Source organism: Geotrypetes seraphini, chromosome 3, assembly GCF_902459505.1.
Source record: "Geotrypetes seraphini chromosome 3, aGeoSer1.1, whole genome shotgun sequence".
Lineage (NCBI taxonomy): Eukaryota > Metazoa > Chordata > Amphibia > Gymnophiona > Dermophiidae > Geotrypetes > Geotrypetes seraphini.
In genome coordinates, this window is record NC_047086.1 from 380,065,083 (window position 1) to 380,093,064 (window position 27,982).

Consider the following 27,982-nt stretch of genomic DNA (forward strand, 5'->3'; position numbering starts at 1 on the left):
GTTGTATTTACTGTTGCTTAATAAAATAGATTTGAACATAAAGTGGATTTTACTTTGGGTTCTAAAGTAAGTTAAGTCTGATGAGAATTATAAAGTGTCAGGGTAAATTGACTAGTAAGAAAAGTCGTTGTTGATCAGTATATTTACTTATTCATACTATATTTATGGTGATTGAGAAAATAATCAGAAGTAATAAAGAAGTTTTTAAAAGGCTTGGGTGGAGCAAATTATAGGGAAAACTAATTATCTATTGATTTATTTATATCTAGTTTCAGTAAAATGGTACAATATTTTCCATTCATAGAAGCCCTTAAAGATAAGGCTTTGCTTTATTGAGGTTTTTTTTTAAAAAAGTCAGGTATTAGGTACATTATCCCTGACATCATCAACAAGAAGAGCGCTGGTACCCAACAAACTACAGTGTTCTCCCGCAAATTCGCAGTTCGCAGACTCAATCATTCACGGTCTGCTCCGACTGCCTCTTCCTGTAGTAAAGTCAGGCTGCACCGATCAGGAGCTGCGTGTCAAAGCAGCTCCTGATTGGTGTAGCACGACTGTACTACAGGAAAAGGCAGTCGGAGCAGACCGCGAGTGATTTTCTTCACCCACTGGCGCTCCAGCTGCCCTCTCCTGCCTCTCCAGCTGCCCTCTCCTGCCTCCCCTGCCTTTTGACAGACGAAAAACCGCATTTGCGGTTTTTTTGAAATTCTTGTGGGTTCCTGGAATGGAACCCCCGTGAATTTTTGGGGAGTACTGTGCTGGGCTACAGAAGAAACAAAGACAGAAATAAGAAGAATGCATACTTACCTGTTGGATTGGTCATGGAGTCCAAGGAAATCCAGTTGAAGACATCTTATACAGGATTTCTGTAAGGACAAAAAGTACACAAAGAATCATATTCTTAAAAAACAGATATTTTCCTAACTCAAAAGATTACATCACATTGAAAGAATAATAATAAAAATATATACACTTTCCCCTCCGTATTCACGGTGATAGGGGAATAACAAGTCAGCGAATACAAAAAAACCATGAATAACTTTTCATAGGTCACCCTACCAATCCATTGGGTTCTCACCATGCAGATTCATATCCTGCTCACTACGGGTCTACTCATTACTCTCAGTGGCTTGTTGGTCTAGTGGTATGATTCTCGCTTCGGGTGTGAGAGGTCCTGGGTTCAACTCCCAGACAAGCCCTGGCCTTCTCCCTTACTGCTCAGTAGGGGGCAAAAAAAGGTTTGCACTAGTCAAGCTTTTGGCCAGGTACTAGTGACCTGGATTGGCCACCGTGAGAACAGGCTACTGGACTTGATAGACCATTGGTCTGACCCAGTATGGCTGTTCTTATGTTCTTCAGGCTCACCCTGCACTCTTACCCCCCTGATTCTATACAAGGTGCCCATATTTTCTGTTAAAAAAACAAAACCCTAGAGAATATAATAAAACCGCAAATAACCTGACCTGTTCCTGTGAAGAAAGTGCAGCGATGTTCTCTGATGTAATTTGGGGGGGGGGGGCGGAGCCTGCAAACGAAAAACCGTGAATAACCAAAACCGTGGTTGATGAAACCGCGAATACGGAGGGGGAAGTGTACTTATCTGATAATGTTTAACTTAAGTGAGGGTGTGTTTAGCTGTATGAGAAAACCAATTGGCTTTCTTATACATTTATACAAAATCTTTGTTTTATTAAAAATTTAAATAATAAAACAACTTCTTTTTTTTTTTTTTCTATTAAGTACTGTAAAGCTATATTAAATAAAAGACAACAGAGCAAAATGCTGTTTCTATTGATGCACAAGAGAATACCACATGAATCAATACAATACAAGAAAGCATTAGGGCTACTCTTGTTTCATAATGCCCAACAGAACATCCACCAGCAGAAGGCCAGCGAGATGTTATGGTCCGTTTCTTTGGCGTTATTGCTGACATATTGCACCTTTCAACAAGCAGCATACTCACGTTTGTGAAAGCACATCACGGATTTAGAATTATCAACTCTCTCCAAAATGAAGAGATCTTCTTCCTTTGAAAGAACATGCGGGATGCATCATTTTATCAAGACAAACCAGGGTTGGGGGGGGGGAGAAGGAGGGCAACCAGACTTGCAATTGTATTTTTCAAGATTTGAATCAAATAAAGCAGCCAGTACAAAACAAAGTGCTACAACTTCTTTATTTCACATTTTATCTTTGCAAACGATTGTTTTTTTTGTTATCAGCCGAAAACTTTGGGTTGGGGTGAGATATATGTCCTGTTCCCTTCTTCTGTTGAGAAATATTGCTCACTTACATATACTAATTCTGGCCGACTACAAGAGTGGAGAAGTGAGGACTGTCGCTCTTAAGAGGGTGGGGTTACAGTAATCCTATTATTAAGGCCCTCTCTTACTACGGTGCGCTAACTAATTAGCGCATGCTAAATGGTAACGCGTGCGCGTTAGTTTATGGACGCGTTAGCATTTAGCGCGCGCTAATCGGTTAGTGCACCTTAGTAAAAGAGGGGGTAAGTTTTTCAATGTACTGGTTTTGAGCTGACCTCGTTTATTGTATTTATGTGTATATTTGGTCACTAGTTTTTTAGCCCGTTACATTAACGGGTGATAGCAGCCCTTCTCCCTTACATTTACCTCCTCCCTGTCCAGCAGTACCACCCCCTCCCCCCCCATTCCCTGCTCCCCCTGTCCAGTAGTAGTCCTTCTCCCTTACTTGTACCTTCCCCACTGTCCATTGGGGCTTTTGGTAGGCCGGGTCACCTTACATTTTAGAAGTTCCCCCCCCCCCATTCCCTGTGCAGCAGGGCAGCAGCATTTATTTTCTTGTCTGGCCGGTTCCCTTGCCAAATTTCAAAGCCGCAGGTAGCGGCGGCTCCTCGAGCAATCCGCGCTTACAATGGCCCCACACTCGCGGTCTGGCTAGCTCCCTTACTAAAGTTTTTCGCGGTGGCAGCTCCTCTTGCATCCGGCCCTGTATCCAAAGCTTCTTTGAAGGCTGGCTCCCATGTAAATGTTATTTTTCTGTTCAAAGCCGTGGCAGCAGCTTCTCTCAAGAGGTCCACCAGCATCGGAAGCCTTGTCTCTGACTTTGTGACGAACCACGGACATACGGAACACGCCAGTAAGAGTGCACATGCGCGCTTAGGGTTTTATTATAGTAGATTATACTATTGCTATGCTGTTAACTAAATTGGAAGTTTTATTTTGAACTGTACTTGCTGTATACTGTCTTGGGTGAATCTCTTCATACAGGCAGTTAATAACTCCCAATAAATAAATATGGGCTTCACTGCCCAAAGCAAAAAGGAAAGGGGTTTGACCAGTAGGAAAAAGGAAATATTGATTCCCCTGTATAAAACTCTGATGAGACCTCATTTAGAATATTGTGTACAATTCTGGAGGCCTCACCTTCAAAAAGATATAAAAAGGATGGAGTTGGTCCAGAGGAAGGCTACTAAAATGGTGTATGGTCTTCGTGATAAGGCGTATGGGGCACAGACTTAAAGATCTCAATCTGTATACTTTGGAGGAAAGGCGGGAGAGGGGAGATATGATAGAGACGTTTAAATACCTAGTAATGTAAATGCACATAAGTTGAGTATCATTTGAAAGGAAACTCTGCAATGAGAGGGCATAGGATGAAGTTAAGAGGTGAAAGGCTCCGGAGTAATCTGAGGAAATACTTTTTTACAGAAAGGGTGGTAGATGCATGGAATAGTGTCTCGGAAGAGGTGGTGGAGACAGAGACTGTGTCTGATTTCATGAAAGCCTGGGATAGGCACGTGGGATCTCTTAGAGAGAGGAAGAGATAATGATTACTGCGGATGGGCAGACTGGATGGGCCATTTGGCCTTTATCTGCCGTCATGTTTCCATGCTACTAGGTAAACAGAATATGGAAAATAACAATTTGTTCAAAACAATTATAATAGCAACACGCAGAGAACAAACTGATGCAAAGTGCTCTTCTTTATTAAATCTACACACCAGATTCATGCCTATACAAGACCAATGATGAACACACTACCCCAGTAAGGACACGGAAAAATTAGAGTAGTGTCTTGAGTGTTTGAGGTCTTGTGGAGAAATCATTTGAACTTTGCATCAGTTTGTTCTCTGCCTGTTGCTATGCTGTTCAGCCCTAAGCATTAAGGGAGAAACTGGGCATACGCCCTTTATAGAATAGCTCTTAGTGCAGTCTCCACACCCAGTTCTGGGTGCCAGACTTATGCCTGCTAAAACCTGGTATAAATCCCAGTGCCCAAACTAGAGGTCTGCATGGGAATGGGGATTACGGGAATCCCAAGGGTCCCATGGGGGTCCCCCAGGAATCCCCCCTAACCCACGGGACTCCCACGGGGACCCTCCTCTTGCCCATGGGTCTCCCACGGGGACCCCCCTCTGGCCCATGGGACTTCCACGGGGATGGAAGGCTTTGGAAGCAGGGTTCATTCATATAATATAATGGACACGTCAGCCTTAGTAAAAGAGGGGGTTTATAAATTAATTACCTGAACAGAAAACTAAAAAAGGGTTCCACCAAAGAGATTCCACAAGGAAAACAGCAGCGCAAACACAAAAGAAATTGTGGAATTGATGATCCTGTCAGAAGTAATTGCTGCTTTTTATGGGGACTTGCGGGGATGGGTGGGGACGGAGAGGATCCTGACGGGGACGGGTGGGGACTGAGAGGATCCTGGTGGGGATGGGTGGGGACGGAGAGGACCTTGGTAGGGACAGGTGGGGACGGAGAGGATCCTGACGGGGACGGGTGAGGATGGAGAGTATCCTGACGGGATGGGTGGGGACGGAGAGGATCCTGGTGGGGACGGGTGGGGGCAGAGAGGATCCTGATGGGGACGGGTGGGGACTGAGAGGATCCTGGTGGGGATGGGTGGGGACGGAGAGGACCCTGGTGGGGACAGGTGGGGACGGAGAGGATCCTGACGGGGACGGGTGAGGATGGAGAGTATCCTGACGGGATGGGTGGGGACGGAGAGGATCCTGGTGGGGACGGGTGGGGGCAGAGAGGAGCCTGAGGGGGACGGGTGGGGACTGAGAGGATCCTGGTGGGGATGGGTGGGGACGGAGAGGACCTTGGTAGGGACAGGTGGGGACAGAGAGGATCCTGACGGGGACGGGTGAGGATGGAGAGTATCCTGACGGGATGGGTGGGGACGGAGAGGATCCTGGTGGGGACGGGTGGGGGCAGAGAGGATCCTGATGGGGACGGGTGGGGACTGAGAGGATCCTGGTGGGGATGGGTGGGGACGGAGAGGACCCTGGTGGGGACAGGTGGGGACGGAGAGGATCCTGACGGGGACGGGTGAGGATGGAGAGTATCCTGACGGGATGGGTGGGGACGGAGAGGATCCTGGCGGGGACGGGTGGGGGCAGAGAGGATCCTGATGGGGATGGGTGGGGACAGAGAGGATCCTGACGGGGACGGGCGGGGACGGGTGGGATTTCTGTCCCCATGCAACTCTCTAGCCCAAACTAGGCATGGAAACCTGTTATTCCATTACACTGCATGCAAGTTTTCGGAGTGCCTTTGATCCACCCATGTCCCTCCCATGGCCATGCCTCCTTTTCTATCGTGCGCTCTGGGATTTAGGCGTTCTGCTTTACAGAATAGTGTATAGTCGGATGCGCGTGAACATTCTAATTGTTGCTGGTTAACATCAGTAACAGTTGTTAGCACCAAATTCACGATAGTTAATGACTCATTGAACAATTAAGTTGCGCTCACAACTTGATAGCATGCTCAAATATGGGCACCTTATATAGAATCAGGGGGGTAAGAGTGCAGGGTGAGCCTGAAGAACATAAGAACAGCCATACTGGGTCAGACCAATGGTCTATCAAGCCCAGTAGCCTGTTCTCACGGTGGCCAATCCAGGTCACTAGTACCTGGCCAAAAGATTGACTAGTGCAAACCTTTTTTAGCCCCCTATTGAGCAGTAAGGGAAAAGGCCAGGGCTTGTCTGGGAGTTGAACCCAGGACCTCTCACACCCGAAGCGAGAATCATACCACTAGACCAACAAGCCACTGAGAGTAATGAGTAGACCCGTAGTGAGCAGGATATGAATCTGCATGGTGAGCACCCAATGGATTGGTAAGGTGAGATCAGCAGCAGAAGAGACATAGGTCCTAACCAGGAATTACAGCAGCTGTGGGGACAAGAAGAGCAGTACAGTAGACAATTTACACTGCAGTTAAAAACATTTCTATTCCAAGATGCTTTCGGATAAAAACTGTCCTTCTAAGGTCAAAACCACCAGAAGAATGCTATCATCCCACTCTTACCGTACCTTCCTTTTATGTTTCTCCTATCCTATAAGAATTGTATTTCTGCTCTACTACCCTGCTGTTTGAGTGAGTCTGTTCATATTATTAGTGTTTTTATTGAGATTTTAATGTTATTATACCCCAAAATAATACTTGTTTTTATGTAATTATATAATGTAAACCACTTAGAAATTGGGATAAAATTTTTTAATACACTTGAAACATAGGTGGAGGGTTGGGGGGGGGGGCAAAGTGAGGCTGGTAATGAGACTGTGCTGGAAAGGGAGCAATTATTTATTTAAAATATTTATAAATCCGCGTAAAGCCTAAGCGGCTCACAATAAAACATACATAAACGGTGTTTCTGTTAAGGTTATCTATAGTTCTGGCATCAGGGTGGTGGAGGAAGACATCGTGAGGTTGTGACATGCCAGATCATAAGGACTGGGATTGTATTTACAACTTTTAAAGACACCTAATTGAAGAATTATATATTACAGTGTGTGTGTGTGTAAGTTTTGGAGAGAGGGGATGTTATGAAAAAGGCCATTCTTCTTGTCTCCGCATAGTGGATGGTGGTGGGTCCCGCGGTCTCCAGTGGTACACCAATCTCAATCTTAACACTTCCCTGCCCATTCTCTACCCATATCCTGGAAATAGTCTTTCATTTTGAGTGGTCACCTTTCTCAATTGACTGGATTTGCCCACCTCGGGGCCACTGAGGAAGTGATCGAAACAGGGCCAGGAAGTGATCAAAACGGGGCGACGTCGGGACACCCCCTAAACCCACCATTTGACATAAGGTTGTTGTCATCGCTGTTTATTTCATATAAGAAAAAAAAATTATGGGCTCCTTTTACCAAGGTGTGCTAGTGGTTTTAGCGCGCGCTGAGCGCATGCAAAAATGCTGCACACGCTAGCCGCTACCGCCTCCTTTTAAGCAGACGGTAGTTTTTCAGCTAACGCGCGCTAGAGCATGCACTAATCGTGTGCTAAAAAACGCTAGCGCACCTTCATAAAAGGAGCCCTATATATAAAACCAAAAATATAGGAAAACTACAAGCCATATGCAATGATTGACACATGAGCTTTAAAATGGAGCTTGTCTCCACTGGGCTCTTTATTTCTGAGCATATGTGAAGATTCACTTTCATACATTTGTTTATAAGTACAACCCAAAATGAAAGACTATTTATAGGATACCTTGAGCTCTTGTCTTTCTTGCATTTTGAATATTATACCCTGATTACATTTTTTGTGTTTTTTTTTTTTTGCATTCTCTACCTATAACATGTAACTCCCTTTGACTCCTGATCTCCACCTCTTGGGCTTCCCTCCTAGTGACAGCCATTGGTATGGCTGGGGGAAAGAGAAAAAAGGGGCAGTAGGGTTGGGAAAAGGAGGAAGTGGGAAGAGGGTAGTGAAAGGAAAAGATGCTACTGGCTGAGATAAGAGAGAGAGAGACTGAGGGGGGTGGAGAGTAATAATAATAATAATAATAGCTTTATTTTTCTATACCGCCACAATCTTGCGACTTCTAGGCGGTTTACATTCAAGAGAGCTGGACATTCAGCGAGTTACAATATGCAGATATTTAGAGGAAATACAGAGTACATCAACTTTAAGAATGCGAAAGTATAAAGTGTACAGTACCGCTAAGGCATTTTCGAGAGGACCTGCTAGGAAAAGGTTGCGAATTACAAAAATACATCGAAAAATTACAATATACAGTTTAGGAATTTTCAGAGGGGCATATTAGAAGATATGTCCCGGATTGCAAAATACGGTTTGTTTAGGAATTCAGAGGGGGGGGAGGGGTAAATTGGGAACAAGAAAAGAGAGAAGTATAGGGATGGAGTGGTGAGGGGAATGTTTTGGAAGTTGAAAAGGGAACCCCTGTCCTACAATGTTTTCCAGACATTGTTACCTCCAAGGTTTGTGATTTTTTTATTTTTTTTTTTCCTTGCTTGAGTTGCAGAAAATTAAATTATTGACCAGAAGATGTGCAATTTCTGAAATGTGCAAGAAAAGGAATTTTAGAATTTTCTAAGGTGTTAGGCTTTTATTTTGACTCTTAAATGGGACCTTTAATGCACTATGAAAATACAATTATCAGAGCAAGCATGTGTTAGCTATAAACTACCATATGAGCACAATAGGTAATTATCAATCATTACTCAGCTTTTTCCACAGTTATTTAACAATATTAAAAGGGCACAATTCTTTCTTTCTATGTGCCATTTATAAAATATTGTACAATTTTATTTCTAATTCCCTGAAATGGAAGATTCTATTTTGGTATGGTGCAATTTTAAAACAACAGTGTCTGCCAGAGATACGTAACTACAAATATCTAGCCCATAAAGGATGCTTCCCATATTCCTTTCCTTTGGAAATTTTCCATTTTGAAGTCATTTATCGTGATTTCTCCCAGAGCCTTAACAACATTGCCAAGGAACTGCTTAAATAATTTGAATAAATGAATGACTTGGTTCAGGCTGGGAGGGCTAGATGTGTTCTGAAACTTTGTACAGCAAACAGGGCACGGAGTTTAAAGCTAGGCAGAGTCTAAAATAATAAAGCTAACATTTGTCCTTGCTTGCTACTGGCCTCTCTGTCTCCCTCTGCTGCTAATGCTTGTTATACGGATTTGGGACTGATTGTATTTTTAAGAAAGGTTTGCGCAATTTCCTGGAGGAAAAGTCCATCGTCTGTTATTGAGAAAGACATGGGGGAAGCCACTGCTTGCCCTGGATTGGTAGCGTGGAATGTTGCTACTCTTTGGGGTTCCGGAATCTTTCGTTACTCTTTGGGATTCTGGAATCTTGCTATTCTTTAGGATTCTGAATGGAATGTTGCTACTCTTTGGGTTTTGGCCAGGTACTAGTGACCTGGATTGACCAACGTGAGAACGGGCTACTGGGCTAGACGGACCATTGGTCTGACCCAGTAAGGCTATTCTCAGGGCAGGATTAACCAATAGGCCAAGTAGGCACATGCCTAGGGCCCAAAATGGTCACGGGGGCCCGATGAAGGAGGGCATCAACACTGTTTTTTTCCAAACGGCGATGGGCCCCTCCAGCATCGATCGGCAACGCGGGCTCCCCCTCCCCCGATTGGCAACACGGCCCCCCCGTGTTGCCAACACGGCCCCCCCACGGAAAGTAAGACAAGCAAGCAACGTGGGTAAGAGAGGCAACAGGAACTGTAATTGTGCAAGTGATGCTGCTTGCCCAAGGCTTCCCTCTGACGCAGCTTCCTGTTTCCGCCTGGGCGTATGGTGGGGTGGAGCGGGGCAGGGGGGCCCAGTGTACTTGTGTGTCTAGGGGCCCTTGATGAATTAATCCTGCCCTAGCTATTCTTATGTTCGATAAGGAGATCATGTGTTGATACTGGGCCATATTTATGCAAGTCCCAATATTCAAACAAATCTAAATCCTGGTCATGAAGGTCAGATTGTTGTGCATTATCACAAGTTTCTAGTGGCAAGCAGTGAAAAGGAGATGCTGATGGGAAGAAAAATATTTTGGAAAATTCCAGTGTCAAAGAACGAATGTTAACAGAGACCGGTAGTGATAACGACACCATTTGCAGGGAAGGGTGGCCGTAGAGTACATTGACAGAGACACACCCTGATTAACTAATTTACCCCTTCCAATACAAAGCTGCGCTAGCGTTTTTAGCACCAGCCACCACGGTAACAGCTCCGAAGCTCATAGAATTCCTATAAGCATCCGAGCCGTGGCCAGTACTAAAAATGCTAGCACGGCTTTGTAAAGGAAGGGATTAATCAGAGGCATGTACATTTTGCAAACAGACGAGCTTCTGTCATTTCGATTGCAGGTGTATCATCATGGGATAATTTGACAGGACCATTGAAGTTACTTTCTTGTGTTTTGTTTTGTTTTTTGAGAGTGCCAATTGTGATATTTATTATACAACAGTCAGGCTTCACATTACAGTACAAGATAAATCATACTTTACTAGATCAGGGGTAGGCAATTCCGATCCTCGAGAACCGGAGCCAGGATATCCACAATAAATATGCATGAGATAGATTTGCATCTCAAGGAGGCAGTGCATGCAAATCCATCTCATACATATTAATTGTGGATATCCTGAAACTCTGACCTGGCTTCGGCTCTCGAGGACTGGAATGGCCTACTCCTGCACTAGATCATGCTCCCAACAAACTGTCGACCTAATGATGAATTTTTAATTCACTGGCAGGACATTGCAGAGTGAAGGCAGCGTGCTCTAGCCCAAACTCATGCAAAATAATGTGTATATATAGAAGGGTCAAGCTTCTTTAGTTTTCTGAGGAGTTTTTTTCTTTGGTGGCGCCATCACTCTTGAGGTCTGTTCTTGGCCATAGCTGGAGAGGTTTCCGAGAGGAGCTGATGCACGGTAGTGCTCGAAGCTGAACAGTCAGTGGGCCTGTTGCAGGACTGGAGATAGAGTTCTCAGACATCTGGGCAACTAAATTTTCCAGGGTTTTGCCATGGTGGTGTCCTAGAGCAACTTCCCCCTGTGACAAACCTGAGTCCGTTTCGGGTTTTGTCTATGACAAAACCCAAGTCCGGTTCGGGTTTTGTCCCAGAGATAGGGAGGAAATACACTAAACCCCGGCGCAAGAGAGCTGATCAAGTAGAATTGCTGACTACTACTTAGACAGAGAGTTGGCAACAAATGAGGAATGGCAGGAAAAGGACAGGCTGGAAAGCTGTACTCAGTCTAAACCTGTCCCTAGCCCTACCAGGAGATTACTACCTTTCCAACAGCCTGTCCCTGTAAGAGCCAGGGCTCGAAAAGGAACCTGCACTTAGCCAAATGGAACAAGCCAGTGTGTGGAAGGCCCTTCCCCCGCCTAGGCTCAGGGGGAGTGTCTCTCCACAGCTTAAAATGAGGCAGTGCAGAGCAGTAGGGAGGCAAGCAGGACTGTGGGAAACGGAAGCTGACAAGAGCCAGAGAGAAAGGGAGATTTTCTCTCCCCAGCCTAAGGAGGCTAGGGAAACTGATTGGCAGCAACATTTCAGCAGGAAATGTTCTGAGAACCCTGCACTTATCCAGAGCAAAGGCTCTAAAGTAAAACTTCTCCATAGGCTAGGCTGAGATAGGTTTTCCATACTATACCTGTGCTTCTGAATATATTGCCTGCTTATAGAACAGCTTGTTTAAGGAAAAGTTAGGCTGGAGTGAAGCCATGTGACATGCTTGCCTACTCTTGTTACTCAGTTTGCTTGGAGTTTTGTTATGGTTTTTTTTTTTTCTTTCATTCTTTACCTGGCCACGGACTGGTAGTGCTGCTGGGGATTAAACAGCTAAGTAAATGTGCTAAGCCTACATTTTGAAACTAAATGCTCTGGTGAAGAGGACTGTGTTACATGCTACTAAGAAAGTCCAGAAGCAGGGGACTGTGTTTCAATTCTCTACTTACAAACTTGGACACTTGGTTTGGGGTTTTGTCTCCGTATGAGAAGCTTATGATTTCCTGAAATGAATGGGGTTTTTTTTTTAACCGCCAGGCTGAAGCCTGCATTTTGCTTTATGAGGCTAGTGGCCAAAATAAAGCTAGTATTTGGTGAATTCTGACTCGGACTCTTCACTTGCATGCCCTTATTCGGCTAGTCCTGAATGGTCCCTTGGTGGTAAGGGACAAGCCGGGCCAGAGATTTTGCCACAATCCCGTGGCCTTGCAACACCACTCAGGAGCGCAGGTGTGACACCCCTCTCTGGCAAAGCCCCAATGGCTTTGTTGATCCCATGATGTTTTGAAAGGACCATGAGAAACCCATAGAAGGTCAGCCTGTGAACACTGCTGAGGGCCTCTCCAATAAAAGCAAGAGGGGTACAGCTTTGTTTGTACCTCTCGCACAGGCTTTCTAAACACTGATAGAACACTGGAGCATCCACACCATCTTGGAGGCTGCACTCACTCAGGGTTGACCGCTGGCGGTGCTGCCCAGAGGAGGATGTTTGCGCTACTACAGTCTTGGGGTTCTTGCCAGTCAGCATATCCTGATAAATGGGGCCAGCACTCTCCAAGAATTCAGAATAGTAAAACTGGATCTGAAATACGAAGAGAAAGTCCGAGAAGGACATTAAGCAGTCCATAGCATCATCCATCAAGACAATTCTTGCTGCCTTCTGAGTAAGATCCAGGGGAAAGTCCTTGCACAGCATCTGTAGAAGGCAGTGATACTCCTTCACTGTCAACAAGTCTCCATTTTTGCCAATGGTTCAGAAGCACTTCCAGAAGTTGCGCAGAAAGGATGTCCGATTATGTGGGGTAGCTTGGATGAAATTAATCTCCTGGAACAGGACACGAGTTCCCTGATGCACACTTGTAAAGTATTCAGTAATGAACCTGGCGATGCCATAGTGACAGGCCTCCTCTTTATTCACCAGCAATTGGCTCACTGCATCCTCAATGTACGTCTTTGGGCCAGGTACTGCTCGCCGGGCAGGGACAGCTGCGAAAGGCTCATGGCCAACGTGACAGGCTGCCACCCTCGGCCCTGAGTCACCGCCAGCCGCCGGACGCGTCCGTTTCCATGACTCCAGCCAGAGTTCGAAGTTACTTTCTGACATCCAGAAATGTAAGAAAGTACTGAAAACAACTTTGTTTATGAAGGCTTTTCACTTAATGATCTGTGATATCAATTATGAGTATTATAAATGAGTTTGTCTATTTCTATGTTATAATAATAATAATAATAATAATTTTATTCTTGTATACCGCCATACCCGTAAAGTTCTAGGCGGTTTACATCCATTAATTAAGGTCCGTGATAACACACGGATGTACAAAATTTTGACAAGGATACAGGCAATGAAGTGGGGGGGGGAACTTTTTTGAAGAGATTAGGTCGAGGTAAACGGTAATACAGGAGGATGGGTTGTAAGATATGATATAGCGAGAGAGAGATGAAATCGGGAGGGGGGGAAGGGACAGCCGAAGGGGCGGGGTAGAGAGGGAAAGGGGAGAAAATAGGGGGCAAGGGGGATTAAAAGGCCTGTTCACGGAAAAGGTGCGTTTTGAGAAGTTTTCTGAAGCTAAGGTAAGAGGGGGCCTCGAGTATCATTTGGGCAAGCCAAGGGTTCAGCTTGGCTGCCTGGTAAGCAAAGGTTTTGTCGAGAAATCTTTTGAAATGACATAATTTTAGGGATGGGAAGACAAACAGCTGTATTCTGCGGGATTTCTTGTTGGTGTGGTTCAGAGTGAAATGGTGATTGAGGTATCTAGGTAATAGGCCAAAAACAGTTTTGTAACAGAAGCAGGCGAATTTGAACAGGATTCTGGATTCGAAGGGGAGCCAATGCAGTTGGTGGTAGAAAGGTGTGATGTGGTCCCATTTGTTCAGGCCGAATATGAGGCGGACGGCAGTGTTCTGGATCAGTTTTAGTCTCCTAAGGGTTTTCTTTGTGGAGCTCAGATAAATGTTATGTGATGATTATGTTTGTATTTTGTAAACTGCTTAGTTTTAAGTGGGTTAGAAATTTCATAAATAAATACATAAAATTCTATGGGGTTCATAATTGAAATGCAAATACATCTAAAAGCCCGCCTAAATCGGCAGTGGGACGATCAAAAAGACAGGTCGTCCATGTGCCGATAATCGAAACGGGTTTTAGATGTATCTAAAAACAGCTTAGGCCTTTTCAGTGCCGCTGTGTGCCCATAGTGAAAAGGGGCGTTTTTGAAGGAGTGGTTAGGTCGGGAGGTAGGTAGGATGTGGGCCGACCTAGACTTAGTCGTCCTGCAGAGATAATTGAAAGTTTAACGAGACTGCCTAGACGGAACTTATATGTTGTGGCTTAGGCAATCTAAAAACAGGTCTAAGTGCCCCGAAGGTATCCAACATGACCAAATAACCACTGCAGGGACAAAGTACAGACCCCCACACACACCCTCACCATCACTGATCCCCCCTCCCCTCCCCACCCACCATAAAAATCAAAATAAAAATGTACAAACCTGCCTCCAGAACATCAGCACCTGGCATAAGAAAGCCTAGTAGAGCTGCACAGAGGTAGCTTAAGTAGTCTGGGGGGTGGGCTAGTGAACCATAGAGAGGAGGACCCAGGCCCATAAGCCACTCTAACCACTGCATTCATGGTGGAACATGTTCACCTACCAAACTCCACCCCCCCCCCCCCGAACTCTACTGTACTGCTATATAGATGGCACCTGCAGCCATAAGGGCTATTGTGGTGGTAGATAGGTAGGTATAGTAGGCTTTGAGGGGTGTTTTGGGGGTCTCACCATGACCTGCAAGGGAGTTCTGGTGAGATGTTTATGTGGCACCTTTTTTGTGAAGTTCGCAGCAGTGCTCTGTAAGGTGACCCACTACACTGTTGCCGTGTCTGGGTGTCCAGTCCATCACTTTGCTGGTCCCTCCCACGTCCAAAAGGCATTTTAGGCTTAGACATTTTTTGGGATGAGAATGGAGTATAAAGATAGACGACATAGTGGTCTGGATGATCAAACGGCTGAATGTAGAAGTAGACGATTCTCGAAAAAAATATATATACAGTCAAACCTTGGTTTGCGAGCATAATTCATTCCAGAAGCATGCTTGTAATCCAAAGCACTCGTATATCAAAGCAAATTTTCCCATAGGAAATAACGGAAACTCAGACGATTCGTTCCACAACCCAAAAACTTTAATACAAAATACTTTATGTACTCGTATTGCAAGACCTCGCTCGGTTTTAACAGTCACTACACTCCCACAGCGTCAGAGAGAGAGAACCAATGGCTCAGTTGTGTTGACGTGACGCGTATACTGTATGTGCTCGTATTGCAAGACCTCGCTTATTTAGAACAGTCACTACACTTCCACAGCGTCATAGAGAGAAGAACCATCGGCTCAGTTATGATGTGACGCGTGAATACTGTATGTACTTGTATTGTAAAACATTGCTTGTATATCAAGTTAAAATTGAAACAAATGTTTTGCTTGTCTTGCAAAACACTTGCAAACCAAGTTACTTGCAATCCCAGGTTTTACTGTATTTTGGACGTATTTTACGAGAATGGACTTTGAACGCTGCCAACTTTGGGTGACTAGCGCCTTAGGCTCAAAACGTATTTAGACATTTGTTTATTATTACACCGCTCCACGTATTTAAACACATCTGTGTACACCAGTGGTCTCAAATACGCGGCCCGGGGGCCACATGCGGCCCGCCAGGTACTATTTTGAGGCCCTCGGTATGTTTATCATAATCACAAAAGTAAAATAAAGCAGGTTCTTGATCATATGTCTCTTTAGCTATAAATTACAATATTATTATTAAGACTTAGCCAAAAGGAAAGATTTATAAACTATAAAGAGTTTTATGTCATGCAAAATTGTCATTTCTTTAATAAGACATTAACTATTTTTTCTGAGGCCCTCCAATTACCTAGAAACCCAAAATGTGGCCCTGCAAAGGGTTTGAGACCACTGGTGTACATCATAGTAATTCTTTACACAGTTATTGCCTTCTGGAAGAATCCCGTGACATTACATTCTACTGAGTACACATAGGATAAATCTATTTAATGATCCCTCTACAAAATCCTGTCAATATAAGAAGTTCTTTGACAGAATTTTTTCATTCCAGGCCGCTAAATTGAATACGTGGCTTGGAAAACCAATGATAGAGGCTTCTTCTTACTCTGATTTTAGAAAATTACTTAATGCACATCTGTTTGACAGGTTCACATCTTAATTGTGTTCCTGTTCTACTTACCCATGTTTCCTAACTGATGTATTTTAATTTTATTGTAATTTCATTTATCTGTTTTATTTCATGCTATTTTATCCACACTGCATGCATTCATTTCTTGTTGTGAACCGCTTTGAACCTTTTTGGTATAGCGGTATACAAAAATAAATTATTATTAGGTGCTTTGATAACCAACTTGCTTTTGGCAATGACCATAGGAGGGACTGTTTGTGTTCTGTATTTTTCCAGCAATAAACTCAGTTTCCTTCTCCCGCTGCTAATTCCCTCAGCTCCCCTTCCAGCAGTGAGTCACTCCAGTCCCGCCTTTGTGCATTATGAGCTTATTTCCTGCATCCTTTGACTTGGTAGCATAAATGTGTTCAAAAACTGTTCGCAGTAGTGTCAAACGTCAATGAAAACTTCCTTTTCTGCAGCCAGAAAGGAACAAAGTATGAAAAGCATCACATGCACAATCTAGATATAGCATTAAAAACACACCAGCAAAAGCTAGTGTCACCAACAATTCAAATGATCACAGTGGATATACAAACCTATATGTACAGCTAAAAGTAATTATTCCCAGTTATGGAGAGGTTTGTGATATGAAATGGAGAGAAGGAAGAGGGTTCAGGCATAAAAGCAGTCTCACCAGCAAATGATATACTAATGCAAAGCACACATTTCCTGTATACGACTATGAAGTTTTTTATGTGGACTTCATATTTCATGAGTCATTTACTGAAGCAGCTCTCTGAGTTGGAATTTATTTAAGGACTTTGGCAAATGTTTCACAGACAACTGTACCCTCTGTGAACTGTGTAATACTAAACGTATTCTGTGTCTATTATACTTTAATGGAAAATCAGCGACATAGTTTTGCTTTATAGGGCTGATGAAAGTTTAAAGATGCAAGCTTCATCAGGCAATGCACCGTCTAAAGAAGTCAAAGATTGTTACAGGAAGAGAGGGGGAGAGTGTGGTGCAGTGGTTAAAGCTACAGCCTCAGCACCCTGGGATTGTGGGTTCAAACCCATGCTGTTCCTTGTGACCCTGGGCAAGTCACTTAATCCCCCCATTGTCCCCAGGTACATTAGATAGATTGTGAACCCACCGGGACAAACAGAAAAAAATGCTTGAGTACCTGAATAAATTCATGTAAACCATTCTGAGCACCCTTGGGAGAACAATATAGAAAGCTGAGTAATTAATAGCATGTGATGTCATAATGCCTCATTCCACCAATGCCTAAGAGCCAACCTCATCAGTGCTGTCACAATGGCTTGATTGTCCTATACCTGGCTCACTTCTACTACATTTTGATTTCTAGAGTGGTGCAGTGGTTAAAGCTACAGCCTCATCACCCCGAGGTTGTGGGTTCAAACCCACGCTGCTCCTTGTGACCCCGGGTAAGTCACTTAAGGGCAAATTCTATAAGAAGCGCCCAAGAGTTAGGTGCCGATATAAGCACTGTTCAGCGCGATTCAAGTCAAATTGGGTACTGTTTAGTGAATCACGCTGAGAGGCACCTAGTTTGGAGGCGCCCATTAAATAGGGCAGCTCTAGGCACAGGTATAAGTTAGGCGCCCTTGCGAGCGCTTAAGCACGCTTAAGAGCAGTAATTCGGTAAGAGGGCGCCTAATACGTAGCCACGCCCACGCCTAACATGCATAGCGCCTATTTTTTTGAAGGCCATCTAAATTTTTAGAGGTGCCTTGTTACAGAATCGCCTAAGTTTCATTCAGTGCTGATTAAAAAGTTTAATTGAGCTTGTTATTCAATTTAAATCTAGTTGGGCGCCTCTGAAATAGGTGCCTAACTTTAAGTGCTGGTTGCAGAATGTGGGCCTTAATCCCCCCATTACCCCAGGTACATTAGATAGATTGAGCCCACTTGAACAGACAGGGAAAATGCTTGAGTCCCTGAATAAATGCAGGCCATATACTGGTAGGACATTACTTCTAAAACCAGGATCTATGCAGGGCCCAGGACAACCATAGCCTTTTCAAGAGACTTATCCTCCCCCACATTCTTCATTGCTTTCAGATGGCTGGGGAAGGGTAGAGTAAATCTGGATGTCGGGACACTAGGAAAGACTAAAGGCAGTCCTCGGGTTAAGAACGAGTTATGTTTTTAAACTTGTTCTAAAACGGGGAGTCAAGACATTTTTTTAGATATATTAGTGATAGGAAGAAGTGCAAAAGGGACATTGTGAGACTCAAAGGTGAAGGGGAGAAATAGGAAGAAGCTGATATAGAAAAGGCCGAATTGCTTAACAAATATTTCTGTTCTGTGTTCACGACTGAAGCACCGGAAGCGGGACCACAGAAGACAAACACAAATAGGGATGGGGGATTGGTAGACCCTGATTGATTTTCAGAGGGTTATGTTCATGAGGTGCTAACTAAAATAAAGGTAGACAAAGCAATGGGCCGGATGGTGTACATCCGAGGGTGCTGAAGGAACTTAGGGAAGTTCTGGTGGCTCCGCTGACTGACCTTTTCAATGAGTCTCTAGAGTTGGGAGTGGTACCGGAGGACTGGAGAAGGATGGATGTGGTCCCTCTCCACAAAAGTGGAAGTAAGGAAGAAGTAGGGAATTACAGGCCAGTAAGTCTGACTTCTATGGTAATCAAATTAATGGTAACGCTTTTAAAACAGAGAATGGTGAAGTTTCTGGAATCCTGTAGATTACAGGACGGGAGGAAACCTGGATTCACTAGAGGTAGGTCTTGTCAGACAAATCTGATCAATTTCTTTGACTGGATGACTAGAGAACTAGAGAGAGGATGTGCGCTAGATGTGGTGCATTTAGATTTTAGCAAAGCCTTTGACAGTGTTCCACACAGATGTCTAATAAATAAACTGAGTGCCCTCAGGATGGGTCCCAAAGTGATGGGCTGGGTCAAGAACTGGTTGAGTGGAAAGGGACAGAAGGTAGTGATCAATAGAGGTCACTCTGAGGAAAGGGATGTTACCAGTGGTGTTCCTCAAAGTTCTGTTCTTGGGCCTGTTCTTTTTAACATTGTTATAAACGATATTGCTGCAGGGCTGTTGGGTAAGATTTGCCTCTTTGTGGATGATACCAAAATTTGCAATAGAGTATCCACCCAGGATGGTGTGAATAACATGAAGAAAGACCTGGTGAAGCTTGATGAATGATCTGAAATTTGGCAACTAAAATTTAATGTTAAGAAATGCAAGGTCATGCATTTGGGCTGCAGTTTAAGGGGTGAAGAACTTATGTGCACGGCAGAAGAGTGGGACATGGGTGTGATTGTATGTGATGATCTTAAGGTGGCCAAACAGGTTGAAAAGGTGACAGTGAAAGCTAGAAGGATGCTGTCAGCCCAGGCCATCCTTACAGATGCTAGGTTGCCTAGGGAGAGGTATGGCCAGTAGGAAAAAGGAGGTATTGATGCCCCTGTATAAGACTCTAGTGAGACCTCATTTAGAATATTATGAACGATTCTGGAGGCCGCACCTTGAAAAAAATATAAAAAGGATGGAGTCGGTCCAGAGGAAGGCTACTAAAATGGTATGTGGTCTTCATCATAAGGCGTATGGGGACAGACTTAAAGATCTCAATCTGTATACTTTGGAGGAAAGGCGGGAGAGGTGAGATATGATAGAGATGTTTAAATCAAAAACTTCAAAAATATATATATTACTCACCAGAGATGAGCTAAACACCCCAGATAAACATTTCATCAAAAAGTGGAGAAAAAGATGTTTAAATGCCTATGTGGCTTAAATGGGCATGAGTCAAGTCTCTTTCATTTGAAAGGAAGCTCTGAATTGAGAAGGCATAGGATGAACTTAATAGGCTCAGGAGTAATCTAAGGAAATATTTTTTACAAAAAGGGTGGTAGATGTGTGGAACAGTCTCCCGGTAGAGGTGGTGGAGACAGAGACTGTCTGATTTCAAGAAAGCCTGGGATAGTAATGTGGAATCTCTTAGAGAGAGGAAGAGATAATGGTTACTGCGGATGGGCAGACTGGATGGGCCATTTGGCCTTTATCTGCTATCATGTTTCTATGTTTCTAAAAGCGAGGGAACTGTATGGAGTGTAATCCCGGCCTCTGTAAGCTTGAGGAATAGCTCTCTACGTGATGTAAATGTGCATGAGTCGAGTCTCTCTCATTTGAAAGAAAGCTCTGGAATGAGAAGGCGTAAGATGAAGTTAAGAGGTGAAAGGCTCTGGAGTAATCTAAGGAAATACTTTTTTACAGAAAGAGTGGTAGATGCGTGGAACAGTCTCCCGGTAGAGGTGGTGGAGACAGAAACTGTCTGATTTCAAGTCTGTGATAGTTACGTGGGATCTCTTAGAGAAAGGAAGAGATAATTGTTACTGCGGATGGGCAGACTGGATGGACCATTTGGCCTTTATGTGCCATCATGTTTCTATGTTTTTATAATCATAAAGCTCTATGACCTCACAATGCAGTTGTAAAAGCCTTAGCCAATAGGGAGAGGAGGAGATAATGGATGCTGTGGATGGGGCGACTGGATGGGCCATTTGGCCTTTATCTGCCGTCATGTTTCTGTGTTCTTATGTCAGATTTGTATGTAACTCAGAACTTGTAGATTTTCAGATTCTTGCTGCTTACCTCTGCTCCCAGCTGACTGTCCCTAACCTCTAAGGTACAGTATGCACAACTGCATACTGTTCTTAATGTGGCCATGCATCATTGATGAATCTGTTGCAGGAGAAGTGTAGGAGTCTATGCCACTGGAAATATTGCTCAGTGAAATCAAATGAAGTCGCAACTGTGTTCTTAAGTATGAGTCGTACTTAAGAGGGGCGTCTGTAACTCAGGGACTGCTTGTACTTGTTAACAGAGCTTGCTTCAGTTAAGAAGCAAGATCCTGTTGTAGCAGATACTTAGGAAAAGACCACATACCACATAATAATGTATATGGGGAAATATGGGAGCAGGAAGGGATGAAAGCTTATGCAAATTAGGCATGTGCCCGGGGCCTAAGTTTAGGAGGATCCCTGTCAGATCCCTGCAATATGAAATATGGGTATTGAGTTTTAGAGTGATGATGTTAGTGCTGGTTTCTGAACCGTTGATGTTTTTAACTATTGTGAGTGTTTTATTGTGAGCCGCTCTTACCGGCGTGTTCCGTGATCCCTGATCTGTAGGTTCGTGGCCAGCAAAAGTGCGCATGCGCGCTAGAAGACACCAGGACTCCTCCTCCCGAGCACCAGCCACGCTGACCGGCTTCAGCCCCGCGGGCCTCTCATGGAGTCCATCTTCCTGCCCAGCATGGATGGTGGCGGCGGCAGCGATGCCCGGGAGCGGGCCAGTACCAGGACAACTTGAGGCAGCTGTAGGATTGAGGCACGCACGGCAGCTGTTGGTGGCAGCAGTGGCAGCGATGCCGGGAGCGGGCCAGTACCAGGCGATTGAGGCGCGCACGTCGGCTTTCGGCATGTGCAGGCTGCGGCGTCTTGAGGCGGCTGTCGGCGTGTGCAGTCAGTTGAGCTGTGAGAGGCATTTGCATTTAATGGAGGTGACAGACATGCAAATTTACCCCATGCATATTCATTAGGGCTATCCTGAAAACCTGACTGGCTGGTGGTTCTCCAGGACAGGGTTGGGGACCACTGAGTTAGGGCATATACTTGCAGAGTGGACAGGAATAACTACTGTGTTTCCCCAAAAATAAGACAGTGTCATATTAATTTTGGGTCCAAAAAATGCACTAGGGCTTATTTTTGGGGATGTCTTATTTTTTTTCATGTACAGCAATCATTCCCCCCCATGTGCAGCATCATTCCTATCACCCATCCACTCGTGAAGCAGAACCCCACCGACCCTCCCACCGTGAGACTGACATACTTCCGTTCTGAGGCCTTCTAAAGCAGCAGGGGTGGGAGTTGCTTAATCGACAAGTCTGATTTTTTTTTTTTTAGCAAATCAGGCAGCACTAGTGTCAGGGATGGAGTCAATGAGTGTCAGGAACATTCGGGGGGGGCTTCGGGGGTCGATCTTAACTAGGGCTTATTTTTGGGGTAGGGCTTAAATTAGGAACATCTTTAAAAAATCATGCTAGGGCTTATTTTCGGGATAGGTCTTATTTTCAGGGAAACAGGGTAGATAGAATGGAGAAATGAATTGATCTTTTTCCACCATCATCTGCTATATTATTCAGCATCTCGATTCCCCTTTCCTGTGCAAATGAATTCTGTGGATCCAATCAGATATCCAGACCCTTTAGATTCTGTCTCCTAGTTGATCAAGTGCCCAACAGGAGTCAGGAGAGATACAATGCAAAGATGACAAGCATCTGTGCACTTTAAAACAATTACGATAGAAATTACGGTTGAGAAGCATAAAGTACAGTTAAAATCATTTTCAGTGAAGCTGAATTGCTGGTTTGATGACCCATCAAGAGAGATTAGGTCATTCTGATTTCAAATCTGAAGAATCCAAGCATCATAGCATTGTGCCATTATGAAACATTTTCTGTGATTACCGTGAAAGAATAACACCTAGGGTTCTGCACAAAGTAAAATTGAATAAATACAGTGTGACAGGACAAGATGTTAATTTTTAAAGCACATGGACATCTTTAAATAGCACATAAAAGTCCATCTGCCCAAAACATCCAAATTGTTTTATGCTGCAGTATATCCAAATAGCAAGGAGACTCTTGTGGGCGTGTTTTGTGGGGGACTAGGGAGAACTCCAAATTAGGACATCCAGCAGCGATAATCAAATGAGAAGAAACTCCCATGCCTGCACAAAAAAGTGCTCTGAATGAGCAGCAGTTAACCACTGGAGGGGTTATGGCATGTCCTTTCCCCAGTGGTTGCAAAGTGAACCCACTTCTACTAACAATAATAATAATCATTTCTATCATAGGCAGCAGAACACTTTTTTGTTTTGGGGGTCCAAAAGCTCCACCCCAGAACCCAGATCTCACACAAACTTCACCCCTGACCCCACCCCATAATAATAGTACTAACTGTAATACCATTTTTCCATTCATTTTTCATACATACACACAATATAATCTTATTAACAACACACAATGGTTAACCACAAAATTAAACTATGCAAAGCACACTGTGTGCTTCTCAACATTCATTCCTACCAGAACACCTGGCCTTGGTCACACATGCAGAATATAGATAACCCCTATGCAAATACAGGACCACAAACTAAAAATACGAATACAAACAAACGAAAACCTAAAATACCAGACTCTACATGCAGTACAACACCAAAGAAATTAATTTCTTCCTGAAAGGTGCAAAATATAGAAAGCAGATATAAATTCTCAAAACTGGCACATTTCAATCACTAAGGGCTCCTTTTACTAAGGTGCGCTAGGGCTTTAACGCACGGAATAGCGCGCGCTACATTGCCGCGCACACTAGACCTTAATGCCAGCATTGAGCTGGCATTGGTTCTAGAAGCATAGCGTGCGGTGTAGCGCACGGTAATTTCCTGCGTGCGCTAAACACACTAGTGACCTTAGTAAAAGGAGCCCTAAATTGAAAATAAAGTCATATTCCCTACCTTTGTTGTCTGTGGATTTTATTTTTCTAACCATCTTTTCCCAGTCTCTGGTTATACTTCCTTCTGTCTGTGTTCTTAACTGTGTTTCCAGGGCTGTTTTTCTCTCCTTCTTTACTTTCTGCCCTACATCCATCTTTGTCATTCACTTTTAACATTCAATTTTCTTCCATTTTTCTGCTTTCTTCTCAAAATCTATCTACTTTTCCATGTCATCCTTCCCTTCCCTTCCCATCTACCCATATGTACCATCTCCACTATCTTTCTTCTCCCCTATTCCCATCTATCCATAAGAATAGCATTTCTTCTATTTCTCTTCCCTGCCACACCCATTACTGTGCACCATCTCTTCCTTCTCTCTACCCTTCCCCTCCGTCCATGTGTACCATCTCTTCCCTCTCTCTCCCCCCCTCCCTCCCTTGGTCTAACATCTCTGTCTTCCCCCTGCCCCCTCCTATAGTCTAAATCCAAAAACATATAACTGACCATGTAAATATAGACAAGCCTTTGAAGGGTGATCAAGAAATATTTTATAAAATTACTCAGAGATATTAAACTCTGAAAGGAAGGCTACAAGACCTCCCTTGGGTAAAGAGTTTACCTTCCAGTCATTGTTATTCTATGAAAATGTTTTTTGATCACAACCTGGAAAGGTTAAAAAGTTCAACTGTTTCAAAAGTTCAAAATAAGGTTTGTTCTTGTTGTTAATATCATGCAAACATCATTGCATACTTGATGAAAAAGTCCACTTAGCTGTTAAACAGGAGTGAGGGGGACCCTACGTAGCCCCGTTTCGTTCCCTCCTATAGCCTGGCATTTTTCTCCTCTCTTTCCCACGGCCTGGCATCTCTCTCTTCTCTCATGCTCTGGCATCTCTCTCTCCTTTCCTCCCCCTTCCCATGGCCTAACATCTCTCTCCTTTTCTTTCCCCCTTCTCGCAGTCTGGCATATTTCTCCCCCTTCCATTCCCTGATCTGGAATCTCACTCCTTCCCCTTCCAGTGATCCTTCCTTCCATTACCCTTCTCTGGAATCTGACATCTCTCTCTTCCTTGAGTCATCTCTCCTCTCTCCCATTGTAACATTTCTCCCTCCCTAATTTCAGTCCCCTGCAGTCCATCTCCCATCCCTTCCTCTTTTCTAGTCCCATCCCAATCCAATATTTCTCCCTCTCTTATCCCCTAGCTTCTAACCTGTACAGCATCTTTTATCTCTCCCTACCAGCCCCATGCCCATTTTTCCTTCTATGAACCCTCTCCAACACCATGCTGCATCTCTTCCTCCTTCCCTCCACTACCACTGTTCAACATAGAAAGCAAAGAATCAAAGATAACCATTGATGTATTATTTATTAATTTATTTTATTAGGATTTATTTATTGCCTTTTTGAAGGTGTACATCAAGAAAAAGTCAAACATAAGCAACAGACAATTACAGCAGAAAAAATATTCAAATTACAATACAAAAATTGTACATGCCTCTAAATTTGATCTTATCGCACCTCCATGATTTACATTTTAGTTGCCGATTGACCTTAGAATCGAATTTAAGGTATTATGTACAATGTTCAGGCTGCTGCAGAATAATTGCCCAACTGTGTTGCGCTCAGGTCTACAATTCTATCAACTATCATGTACGTTACGTTCTATGGACGGGATGAGCTTGATAGTGTCACCCTTAAGCTTTGCAAAGTTATCTGTAACCCGCAAAACAATATTTTCTGCGAAGGGTCCAGTTTGCTGGAATGTTCTTCCAATAAACCTAGGACAGGCCCCTACATTGATTCAGTTTAGGAAGGGTTTGAAAACAGCATTATTTCCACGTCGAATTGTGAGGTGATATATTTGTCTGTGGTAGAGCTTATTGAATATCTTTCTGTGAAGGTTACATGATCTGCTTTTCCTTTCATGTATTTTTTATGTTTTAATTTAAGTGTTTTTGTGTGGTTTTTGATATGAGAGGTTGTGTTTTGTGATGGTCTGTCAATGTATGCTTTGTATTTATATTTTTTGACTATGTATGTAAAGGTGAGCTGGTTAATATAATGTATCTAGATTTTCTGAAAGCTTTTAACAAAGTTCCTCGAGAGGCTCCTGAGAAAATTAAAGAGTCATGGGATAGTTGGCAAAGTTCAATTGTGGATTAGGAATTGATTATCAGATAGAAAAAAGAGGGTATGATTAAATGGTCATTTTTCTCAATGAAGGAGAGTAAACAGTAGAGTGCCGCAGGGATCTGTACTGGGACCGGTACTATTAAACTTATTTATAAACGATCTGGAAATTGGAACGACGAGTGAGGTGATTAAATTTGAAGATGACACTAAACTGTTCAAAGTTCTTAAAACGCATGCAGATTGTGAAACATTGCAGGCAGACCTTAGGAAATTGGAAGACTGGCATCCAAGTGGCAGATGAAATTTAATGTGGACAAATGCAAACTGATACATATTGGGAAGAATAACCCACATCACAGTTACCGGATGCTAGAGTCCACCTTGGGGGTTAGTGGCCAAGAAAGGGATCTGGGTGTCATTGTAGACAATACAATGAAACCTCCTGCTTAATGTGCGGCGGCAGCCAAAAAATCAAACAAGATGTTAGGAATTATTAAAAAATGGATGGTTAACAAGACTAAAGATATTATTTTTTTTTTTTTGTAAACTCATTTTTATTGAGCAAAAAGTCTACAGCACAACAAACAGTACAGAAATCAGTACAAAAATTGTTGCCAGGAATGAAAGTAAGAAGAATGTCAAAGAATATAGGCAGTACAATTAGTACAAATATGTCGAGTGACGGGAGCTGTTTAAATCATAACCTAAAATTCGTAGCATAGCATTCCTGGCTCTAGAAAACCTGCACAATACTAAAGAGAATTCAGAGAGGCCAACAGTGGCACAATGTGCTAACAAGAGAAAAGGCGAAGGCACTATACACCAAAATGCTCAAAGGTTATATGATAAGTAAGGGTTCAAAGCACCCCAAATTGCGGTGAAAAGAACCCGTATCGACATTCCCCAGACATCCCAACATTCTACACCACACCCACCCGCAGTCAAAACCACATATACACAAATCCCCAACAACCCCTCACTCACACATACACTCACACAGCATACACCCAGGCAGTCAGAGAGAAGAATGGAGGCAATGCACAAAGCGAGGAAAAAGAGTAAGAGAATGGGAGGATAAGAAGAACAATAATCCTACGAATAAGAAGGATATTAAAATAAGAAGAATAAGAGGAAAAATAAAAGGTGGAACGTAGGTATTTGAGCAGGCAGAGCACAAGCGGGGCAGAAGCAAAGCCAGCCAGCCAGGGATGAAGGAAAAGATGCAAGAAGATCAGCACCATCAAGACGAACGCTCCTGGCAAGATGTCAGAAAACTATCCCATAGAGCACAATAGACCTTCCAGTGATCCTGAGTACGAGAGGAATAGGTTTGAAGCTCATAAAGACCCAGGACCTTCATGCGAGCCAGCCAGAGCGGGTAAGTAGGGGCCTCAATAGACGCCCAATGTTGCAGAATAAGCTGCTTCCCCAGCATAATCGCATGAAGGACAAATTTCTGAGAAGAGGTGCTGAGCTGCTGTTGAGACAAGTCCTGTACATCACCCAACAGCAATGCAGACGGGTTCCAAAGCAAGGTACAACAAAGAGTTGTGTCAAGACTAGCATGAACGGAGTCCCAGAAGGAGAGAGTAGGGCAGAGAAAGAAAGAATGTAGGTAGGTTCCCGAAGAGAGATGGCATTTAACACAAAGATCACCTGGCCAAAGCTTCATGACAAAACCTTTGGATATAGAAATATAGGCACGATGTAATATCTTAAATTGGGTCTCTCTTAACGGTACATTTTTGAGAAAAAGGTATATATTCTGAAAGAAGGTCTGTAAATCCTGAAGAGGAACCAACAAGCCCAAATCCCGGGACCATTCATCCGCTACGGGTTGAAGGCAATGCTCCCCTTGAAAATCCCGACCCTCTTTATACCAAGTAGCAATCCTGTTCTTATGAGGAGGTGTAAGTAAGGCCCTCTCGTCGATAGCACCGCAAGACCAAGAGTTCGAAGGGACAGCAGAAAGAGATGAATAATAATGCTTAATTTGAATATAAAGGTAAGCCTGTGTGGTGGGGAGCCCCCAGTGGGTGCACATAAGGGAAAAAGAAGGAAATCGGCCGCCCCCCAAATGCAACAAATCAAGTATGGTGGATTCTCGTTCAAGGCGGTCCCTCAAGCCTGGCAGACCCCGAAGTCCGGTTACAAACCCCGGATTACCCATTAAGGACAAAAAAGGAGATGGATGAGGCACCCTATGCTGTAGACGTCTCCACCAAATCCACGCTTTGCGAAAGGCGAGGAGAAATTCCAAGGTAGGGTAGTGTAAAGAGACTGACGAACCCGGACTCCCATGGACAAACGATATAAAAGATATAGGGGAGCAGC

The 27,982-nt window shown here is 43.8% G+C and overlaps 2 non-coding genes and 1 pseudogene across 2 annotated transcripts; 1 reads left to right on the top strand and 2 right to left on the bottom strand.

The window, feature by feature from the left end:
* The first annotated feature begins 1,127 nt into the window (after positions 1–1,127).
* On the top strand, positions 1,128–1,199 carry TRNAP-CGG. The gene has a single exon. It is a non-coding gene; the product is annotated as a tRNA-Pro (tRNA).
* A 4,775-nt stretch (positions 1,200–5,974) lies between these two features.
* Positions 5,975–6,046, bottom strand: TRNAP-CGG. Its single transcript has one exon. It is a non-coding gene; the product is annotated as a tRNA-Pro (tRNA).
* Positions 6,047–11,903: 5,857 nt separating this feature from the next.
* On the bottom strand, positions 11,904–12,775 carry LOC117357295 (annotated as a pseudogene).
* Between the last annotated feature and the right edge of the window lie 15,207 nt (positions 12,776–27,982).